The sequence below is a fragment of the Elephantulus edwardii genome, unplaced genomic scaffold (genome assembly GCF_000299155.1).
Source record: "Elephantulus edwardii isolate Elephantulus edwardi_28Jun2011 unplaced genomic scaffold, EleEdw1.0 scaffold00004, whole genome shotgun sequence".
NCBI lineage: Eukaryota > Metazoa > Chordata > Mammalia > Macroscelidea > Macroscelididae > Elephantulus > Elephantulus edwardii.
In genome coordinates, this window is record NW_006399754.1 from 31223185 (window position 1) to 31233259 (window position 10075).

Genomic DNA, 10075 nt, shown 5'->3' on the forward strand with positions numbered 1-10075 from the left:
GAACTGCCAAAAGAATAAACAAGACTGTCTTAGAGTATAGAATGCTCCTTAGAGGCAAGGATGGTGAAACTTGATCTCACATTTTGGGGGCACGTTGTCAGGAGGGACTAATCTTGGGAAAAATGCATTGTATCAGGAAAGGTAGAGGCAGGATCAGTGAAAGAAATGAAGACTCTAAAAGGTGGATTGTCACAGTAACTACAAAAATGGATTTGAGAATTGTCAAAATCATGAAGATAGCACAGTTCATCAGACCTTTGTTCACAGGGTCACTCTGAGTTGTAGTGGACTCCGTGACATCTAGCATTCCTTCTTTTTAGAAACAGTAGTAAAAAAAATGTTTCTGTACCATCCATTGTCAAATACAACAATGGTCACCCTTGGTTGACAGTGTTTGGTGGAGCTCCCAGATTAAAACAAGGATGGAAGCAGAAGTGGCATCCACTTCAGAAATAGCTTGCCTCCAGCAACTCTATGAACTTGGAGAAACGATGAAAGTTAAACAAGTGTCTAGATCTTTCATTCATAGATTTGCTATGAGTCATCTGTGACTCAACGACACTCAACAATAACAATGATACATTAAGGCAATTATCTTTTATTTCACACTAACAAAACTCCTGGTGAAATATGTAAATCTGGCACATAAAGAAAATCATGCTGGCATAGTAAATTCTCATTAGGCTTGAAAGACAGACAGTCACTTTCCCAATGTCCTCCTTGCTCTGCAACAGCAAATAAAAGCTTTTCATGTGGATGATGGGGTGAAAAAGAAATCTATAAAAAAGCTTTTTTAATGTTCACATCAAAATAATTTCTCCAAATTTCTTTTACAGTTCTGCTAAATGACTTCATTATAGTGATCAAATACAGTAGGATGTTACTTCATTATCATTGTCATCTCCTTTGAAAATTGCTTATGCCTCTTGATTTTCCAATGTGTTTCTGAAACAAACGAATATCATGTTGAAAAATTAAACCTCGCAGCCTCAAGGAGAAGTAAATTTGCTCATATTTCTTTGTGTTTAGACATCTCACAGTTGTTTAAAATTTAGTTTAACAATAAGTATAGAATTCTGTGTTCATTAATGGGTGCAAATTTAAGTAAGCTTTTTAACTTTCTTATGCACATGGCATTTTCAATTAATGTTTATCTAGACCTATTGTCAGTATGAATCGTACTTGACTTGATGGTAACATAATAATTATGCATATCCGTATATATAATATTTATAGATATTATCAGGTGGAGAATGATGGGCAGTCTTCTCTTGACTGACTAACTGCCTCTGAAAAACTGTCAGAGGGTCAGCTATGGGCTACGGTAAGTAACAATAACACTACTTATTACTTATTAGGTGCTATAGATACAGATACGTGAAATAAATATATTTCAGTGAATTTCACCTAAGAAATGAGTGTAATCTAGCTAAAATTAATGGATACCACATTTAAACCTACTATTATCTAATCACACTCTATAATCTCTTAATATATTGTACAATTAACATTAGTATATCTTCACTTGTTTGTATCTTAGAAGTGAAAGAATAAAAATTATTTTTTTCTAAGTTATTACAGAATCAAGTAGTTTGCATATGGAGACAATCAAAATTTAGCTCAGTGGATGTTTAAACCCTTGCACCCCACGAACTAAAACTTTACGACCAACCAAAGTCGAATAGGGCATGAAATAAATATTATAATGTGTTTTCAATGTAGAAAATACCTTCCATTTATTCTAAAATACACACTCGCCCAATGGAAAGATCATTTTGATAAAATGTTAAATAAAAAATGGTTTTCGAGTTTTGTTGACCTAAAATTTGTGGCTCCCATTGTGGATGTGTTTGTTTGCTCTTACTCTTCTCTTGTCTAGGAGATCTTCGTCCTTGGGAACTGACTGAAAAGCATCACGAGTTACAAAGGGGACAATCTGAAAGAGAGATTCATGAGAGGAGGGATATTTTGTTTTTAATGATAATGGTTTTTCCTGAGTTAAACACAGGAGAGGATGCAGTTTTACTCAATAAATATACGTAGGTCGGATGACCGATGGTAATGGCATCTCGTAGGCTAGACAGACTGCTTAGTGGACATATTGTAAATACACACTTCTGCTACCTAAACTATTAGTTAAATCCAAGCTTGGCTTGTTGGGTGTTGGGTCTTAGAGTTGTTTGTTTGTTTGTTTTTTAACAAGCCCATGTATGCATTATAACAAAATAAATTGAAAAAAATTGGTACAAGATTTTCGGTCAATATTTGCATGCATCATGAATTAGTTACATATTTTATGACTGATTAATTACAAAGTAGTTGTTTACAATGTTTATATAGTTGAAATCAATGAAAAATAAGAATTTCTGCATTCCAAGTCTGGACTTTCTAATAAAAATGTTTCCTGGTACTTTGCAAACTTTATGAAATGAAAATGTCAACATTATTTTACTGCACATAAGTTGTGTTGTTGTGGTTGATCGCTGTCTAGTTGAGCACAACTCATAACAACCCTATGAACAAAAGACTTGCAGCCTTTCTATAACTGTCATAGTATAAGTAATAAAATAGTTCATGAGAATTCAGTTTTAAAGATTAAAACAAAACCAACTATAGATGAGTTTCCTTATAGCAAGAGATTAATTTTATACTTTTTTGCACTCCCAAAGCATACTCTTTTGAAAATAAACTTGTATTTACTGGAAAACTCAAATATTATAGCAGTTCCTGGAAATACTGTAAAAAATTTTCTTTTTCTAACTCAATTTGTTGTCTAAATATGAAGACATCTTGTTGAAAAAAAAATGATTGTTTGTGGTTAGCTACAAGAGTTTCAAAGTGAATATCAAGAATCAAAATATTAGTAGATATTCTCTAGTGATCACATGATTCCCTTGATACCCTCTTGTAGGTATTATACACTTACTTAAATGTAACTCAGAATATTTTTTCTAAGAAACACATGGGAAGTCTTTTTTAAATATAAATATAATCTTGGCTATAAGAAAATCAATATCTAAAAAAAGACTATAATGATGAAAACAAATCTATAATGAAAATCCCTTTTTTTGTTAAAATATTTACTGTTTTTGCTTGGCTGATATTGGGAGTGAGTGTGTATATGTCTGTGTTCTTTCTTTACTCTTTAGTTCAAAGCATCAATGATCGCAAAATCTTATTACTAATACTCTCATATTAAGTTATAAAACATTTCATGTGCTTTTAAACTTTAGAAACATAAAGGAATGATGTTAATTAGAAAACAGAGTTCAGGTCTTTTGTTCACTGGGTCGCTGTGAGTCGTATTCTACTTGACAACACTTAACCCCTACAGAGTGAGACTTGTTCTATTTTGGAGGAACATTCTTTTACTTTGTGCATCACTCTTTGCCAACTGGCTGTACTGCAGTAATCTGGGTTTGCTGTGATGCTGAACCTTGTGCCACTGGAGTGTCAAATGCCATAATGGACAAATGCCGATGTGGACAGTGTTTGGTGGAGCTCCCAGGTGTAAAACAGGTTTGAAACCACATGCCTATGGAAACTCCGTGGACTTGGAGAAGCGACAGTAGTTATAGAAAGGCATTAGGTCTTTTTTTCATAGAGTCGCTATGAGTCGTGCTCAACTCAACGACAATAAACAACAGCAACATGATCACAAAAATCAAATAATGCAATCGTGTTTTTTTCAGTGCTCCATATCTCCTTGAATCCGGTCAAAACAAAAATATAATGGATATACTCACAAAAAAAGGAGCTCTTGTGGCCACATGGATAAGGAGTTGTGCTACCAACCCAAAGGTAGGTGGTTTGAACTCAGCAGCTGCTCTTGGGAGGAGAGATAGAAAACCTTTGCTCATGTATTTTACCACCTCCGAAAAAGGCCTAGGCATCAGCTGTGAGCTCTGACTCAACAGAATTGAGTTGAGGCTTTTAAGTCGATCCAAAATACTGCCACACTTCTTTCTTTAGAGAAATGAAATAGGCAGAAATGTGGGGAAAAGGGGAAAGTAGAGAACACATACACATGTATTATCTCAAATAGTATTGCCTCGAAAAATGAAAATTTGGATAGAAGTAAAAATGTATATAGATGCGAAGAGGTTTCGTGGTGTGTGAAAGATACCCACAAACAAAAAAAGACAGACTTATTTTAAAGCTAAAATATTCATTTGAAATTTTTAAAAGTTGTTTTATCACAAATATATTCCCACTTAGCATGGTGATCTCTCTTTATCCTATAAAATTCTTTTTGTGTGTGTGTGTGGTTTGATCCTTAAACCACAAAATGCTACCTGAAAATTATATGATCCTTAGATCATTATCTCATGAGTTATTGGGTAATGCCAGTGAAATATTTATAGGAACATGTATTATGATCCTAAAGGGCTACACTTTGTGATGGGAGCATCCAGCGTATACGATGCTATAACTTCAAAATGACAGTTTCAAGCAGAAACGGGAGAAGCTGTGCTCCATGAGTCAGCTCAGACACAGATGAGATCTTCTTCTCCATATTGTCTAAAAAGAATCATTTTAACACTAAAGATTCCTTTTTCTACTATGCAGAATCAAATGCCACAAAAAATTAGTAACTACTTGATAAGCAAAATTTTAAAATTTCTAGTTTTCCTAGAAAGAAATGTTACTTTGAATTTATCTGTGTGGCTATTTTTATTTGTTTCATTGTATATGTTCAGCCGTCTTATTTTAATTACTTTTTATTTTATTATTTTCTCTTTCACTGCCAATAACTCAGTTTCAACTTACAATAAATCTCTATCTGGCTTCTGATGCTGTAGATCTTAATGGAAGGGAAGTGCCATCTTTCCCCTCAACAGCCACTAATAAATTGGAGCTACCAAAGACGAATGTCTTTTGGGTTTTTTAATGTTATTTTTAAAATATTTTCTTGTGATTTTACTGAACGTTTACAGAAAGGTTGGGTATTCATTCATTCATGGCTGCACATTTTCCTGGCTACCCCTCTCTTGCCCCTCCCCAACTTTGCAATGCACATCTTATTACAGATTGTTAATTGTCATATATATAACACTTAATCACACATGCCTTTCAGACATCCTTCCATTCATTTATTCCAGTGAAGTGTTCATTATCTACCCAATCTTTTCCTGCCCCCCTTATCCCCCAGTCATATTTCATAACAGCAGTGTCATGCAGTATTTTTCCTTCTGTGACTGAGATATTTCACTCAGTGTGTCTTCCAGGCTCACCCATGTTAGTAGTGTGTTACAAATTCATTGTTTTTTCAGTGCTTCATAATATTCCATTGTGTGAATGTACAACAGTTTTCCTGTCCATTCATTTGTCGATGGACAAGTGGGCTGTGTCAATCTCTTTACTATTGTAAATGAAGTCACAATAAAGGGGTGTGTGTAGACATCTGTTTGAGATGCAGCTGTGGTTTCTTTAGAGTGTATTCTCATTAAGAGACAGCTAGATCAAATGGTATTTTTATTTCTAACTTTTTGAGAAAGTGCCAGACCACCTTTCATTGTGGTTTTACCATTTACATTTCTACCAGCAGTGATTAAGAATTCCAGTTTCTCCACAATCTGGCCATCATTTGTTGTTTGCTGCCCCTATTGAACTCTGCCACTGTTGTTGGGATGAGATGATATGTCACATTGTTTAGATCTGCATCTCTCTGCTAGCTTTGGATTTTGAATATTTCTTCATGTATTTGGTTGCCATCTGAATTTCTTCTTTGGTGAGGTGTCTATTCATACCTTGTGGCTTTTGCAATTTGATTAACAGCTCAGTACACTGTACTGCACCACCACAGCGTATGTATTCCCCCATGGATCACTTCAGATCATAGGTGAATTCTGTTTTCTTGGTTCTTTTATGTCATTTGGAAACAATGAGTTTGTTGTTGTTAAGTGCTGTTGAGTTGGAGATGACTCATAGTGACCCTATGAATGAAAGACCTGAACACTTGTACAACTTTCATAGTTTCTCCAGGTTCATAGAGTTTCCAGAGGCCAGCTATTTTGTAAGTAGAAGCCGCTCCTACTTACAAGCTTGTTTTAATCTGGGAGCTCCACCAAACACTGTCCACCATCGGTAACCATAATCCCATTTGACACATCAGTGTCACAGTGTTTAGCATCACAGCCACCATGAGTTCCCTCTGTACAGCAAATGGACAGACCAGTGCTATACCACTTAGAAGAATGTTTGGCCAAAAACAATCGAAATCAGACCGGAGGACCTCAAATGAAAATCACTCACTTTTGGCTTGGTAGCATAACTTTCTATCCACTAGACCAACAGAGACAATGAGTTTATGCTCAGGAATTTGTGATGCAATGGTTAGAGCACTTGATAATCAAAAATCAGTGGTTCACAGTCACCAAGTGCTTTCTGGGAGAAAGGTGAGACTCTCCATTCCAGCAAAGATTCACAGCATGAGAAACTCTCAGGGCAGATGTAATTTAACTAAGGAGTTTTTGAATTTTAATTTTCTCAATGGACATGAACACAGGGATTGCAATGTATACACTAGATTGTCTTTCAATCATCCTCCATATTTTTGTAATATGTACAACGGAAAAGAAAGGCAAAATAACATTGGAGTTACTAAATATAGTAAGGATCTTAAATAAAAATGCAAATGTGAGACTTGTTGTTGGGCTGTTGTTATGTTTATTGAGTCACTTGTGACTCATGAGGACCCTATGAACAACAGCTCTGACTCTGATGCACCTATCACCATCGCGCCAGTTACTGTATTAATCCATCTCATTTGGGGTCTTCCCCTCCTGTGCTGTGCCTCCACCCTATCAAGCATGATGTTCTTCTCCAAGGGCAGGTCCCTCCTATCTATGTGCAAAAAGTATGTGACACAGGGCTTCCAAATCCTAGACTTCCAATAAGCGAGATGCAAACCAAAACCACAATGAGCCGTCATCTCAGGCCAGTAGCAGTGGCAAAATTTAACAGGACAGGAAGTAATAAGTGTTGGAGAGGATGTGATGAGATAGGAACTCTTTTACATTGGTGGTGGAATTGTACAACTGTACAACCATTCTAGAAGACACTTTGGTGCTTCTTTAAAAAGCTAAACAAAGAAATTCAGTATGACCCACCTATCCATTGCAGAATATACCGCAAGAAAATGAGAACTGAGGCTGAAATGGAAACTTGTACACTAATGTTCATAGCAGTGTTATTCACCATCTCAAGAACATGGAAACAGCCAAGATGTCCAACCACAAATAAATGGATTAAGAAGTTATGGTACATTTGTATGATGGAATACTATGTAGCACACAGGAACAATCATTTTGTAAATTACTACCTAACTGGGGAGGGACTGGAGAGCATTATGCTGAGTGAACTAACTCAGTCCCACAAGGACAAATGCTGTATAAAACCATTATTGTAGAATGAGTATGAGGGCCCAAAGCAGAGGGGAGAGTGGAAGTAAAGGGGTAAGGAAAGGGGGGAGTAGGGTGTTAATCAGAGGGTTGCACAATCCGATGGGTGGGTGGTGTGAAGGAAATGGGAAGGATATTGTGAAAAATAATGTATTCAAACTTTGTAAATACATCAGAATTAAATTTTAGAAATAAAAAATCACCTCCCCCCAAAAAAAATCCTAATGTCCAAGGAGAAACTTGGTTTCACCCTCTCCAAGCCAGAGCTATTTGTCTTCTTGATGGTCCATGGTATGTTCCAGTCTTTTCTCCAGCGCCGAAATTCAAAAGCATTGATTCTTCTTCTGCTATCCTTAGTCATTGTTCTGCTCTCTGATGAGTAGCAAGTAATTGCAAAAACCATGACATGGATCAGGCGCACCTTAGTCTCTATACTGACATTGTTGCTTCTCCGTGCTATGGACAGATCCCTGACAGCAGAGTTTTGCAGTACAATTCATACTTTGATTTCCTGACTGCTGGTCACAAGAGTGTTGAGTGTAAAGACAAGCACGCTGTAATTATTAACCTTAATTCCTTCACCTTTCATGAGGCCACCAGTTGGCCCAGTGGTGAGAATCTTTGTCTTCTTGATATTGAACTTCAACCCATACTTAAGACTACAGTCCTCAACCTGCAGCAAGTGTTTCAGGTCTTTTTCAGTATCAGCAAGCAAGATAGAAAATATGAAAGTAGCGATACACTAATTTATATTCTCTTGATGGAAATTTTGATCTGAATAATATTATTTGTACTTTTAAAGTTATTGCATTGAGCCATCAGTGAATTTGCTCTTTACTACCCACATACACTGGCCATGCGTTTCTACAGTGTATGTTAAAAAATGAATAAACATAGTATTATCTTAACATGTCTTAGTCACTCTTTTTACTCAGATCCAAATAAAATTAACCACTTAAATGAAATTCATATACTTTTATTGTCATATCTCTTCATAAAAATGCATGCAATTTATATAAATGTTCTGATTTTACATATAAGAGAAATGACGAAAAGAGAAAAGAAACTGGCCTTACTTTCACATAGATTCTGAATCCATCATGGAAACTTGCCTTCAAGGTTTTAAGACAGTAGAAATTATTGGAGCCTCATCTGTTTCTCACAAAATAACTGGTGAATTCAACATCCAACGTTTTAGCAATGCCAGAGCTTTTGTAATTCACAAAGTATATGGAATCATTTTCAAGAAAAATAGAAATGAGAGCATTACCCTGCCCACCCATCTTAAATATGCAGTATGATATGCTACAAAATTAATAAACAGATAAAAAAGTAGGAAACATGAGATCTAAACAAATTACTGAGGAGTAATGATGTCATTTTGAGGACAAAGCTGTGTCTGATTCAGGCCACAGTCTTTCTGATCACTTGCTGTGCATCTGAGACCTGGATAATGAATAATGATGACAAATAATTGATGCCTTTGAGCTGTAATGTTGGAAGAAAGCATGGCCAGTCAAGAGAACAAGCATATGTTTTCAAGAGAGTGTAGCTGGAGTGCTCTTTGAAGGCAAGAATGATGAGGCTTTGACTCACATACTTTGGGCATATTGCTAGGAGGTGCTATTCCTTGGAGGATTTGCCTACATGATGCTGGGAAGGGTAGAGGGTCCCTGAAAGAAAGGAAGATCCTCAACCGGGTGGATTGACACCATGACTGCTGCAATGGGCTCTTGTGTGTCAGGAAGTGTGAGGATGGTGCAGCGTTCAGATCTTTTTTGTTCATAGAGTCACTATGAGTCATACTCAACTCAGTGGCATCTAACAACAACAACAACAACATGAGATCTGAACAGGAACAAAGGGATGTTATCTGTGCAATAGAACTAAGACTCATTCAATCCAAACTGAAGCAGGTAATTGAAATCTCCGGATACTAGGATACGGAAGAAAATAACTACAGTAACTCTGTAGAAACAATTACTTAATAATAATTTTTATGAAAACTGGAGATTTAATTAGTGTAAATTGTTCAGTGAAAAAAAGAGAAAGCTAATTAGAAACACCACACCAGGGTATGTTAAATCCATATACAAACAAAAATTAATCACTGTACATTACTTGATTCTGTAAAGAGATAATATTAATATGTTTATAAAAATGTAAAAGTGAAGTTTATTTATCTAAATATCATCTCCTCATGGGACAATGACTACAGGTGTCATGAATTTAATTTATTATTTTAACATCAAAAGGCAGATTCTAAAATTGGTAAATGAATGTAGATGCTAAATAGCTGAAATTATGTAAAGTGTTTCAAAACTGTATTTAGTTGTCAGAAACAAGAAATGGAAGTATTGTTTTCTTTTACTGAATTCAAACATTCAAACAGTTCTAAACTATTTTGCCTATTTTAACATGTGTGTTTGTTACCTTTACGAAGATGGGAGTATAATAAAATTTTTTAAACAGTAAAGCTGAGGAAACTTTATGTAAATTAGATGACGAAAGGGCCTGATATGAGATGAAGCTGACCTTGGGACCTCTACCCCATGAAACCAAAATAAGGAGTGTTTGTCCAAGTTTGTTGGAGACTTGGGGGATGAGGCATGAGGCATGAGCCGTAGCTGGTAGTTCTAAGAAGCTTGGAAACAGGAGTGGCATCCACTTCC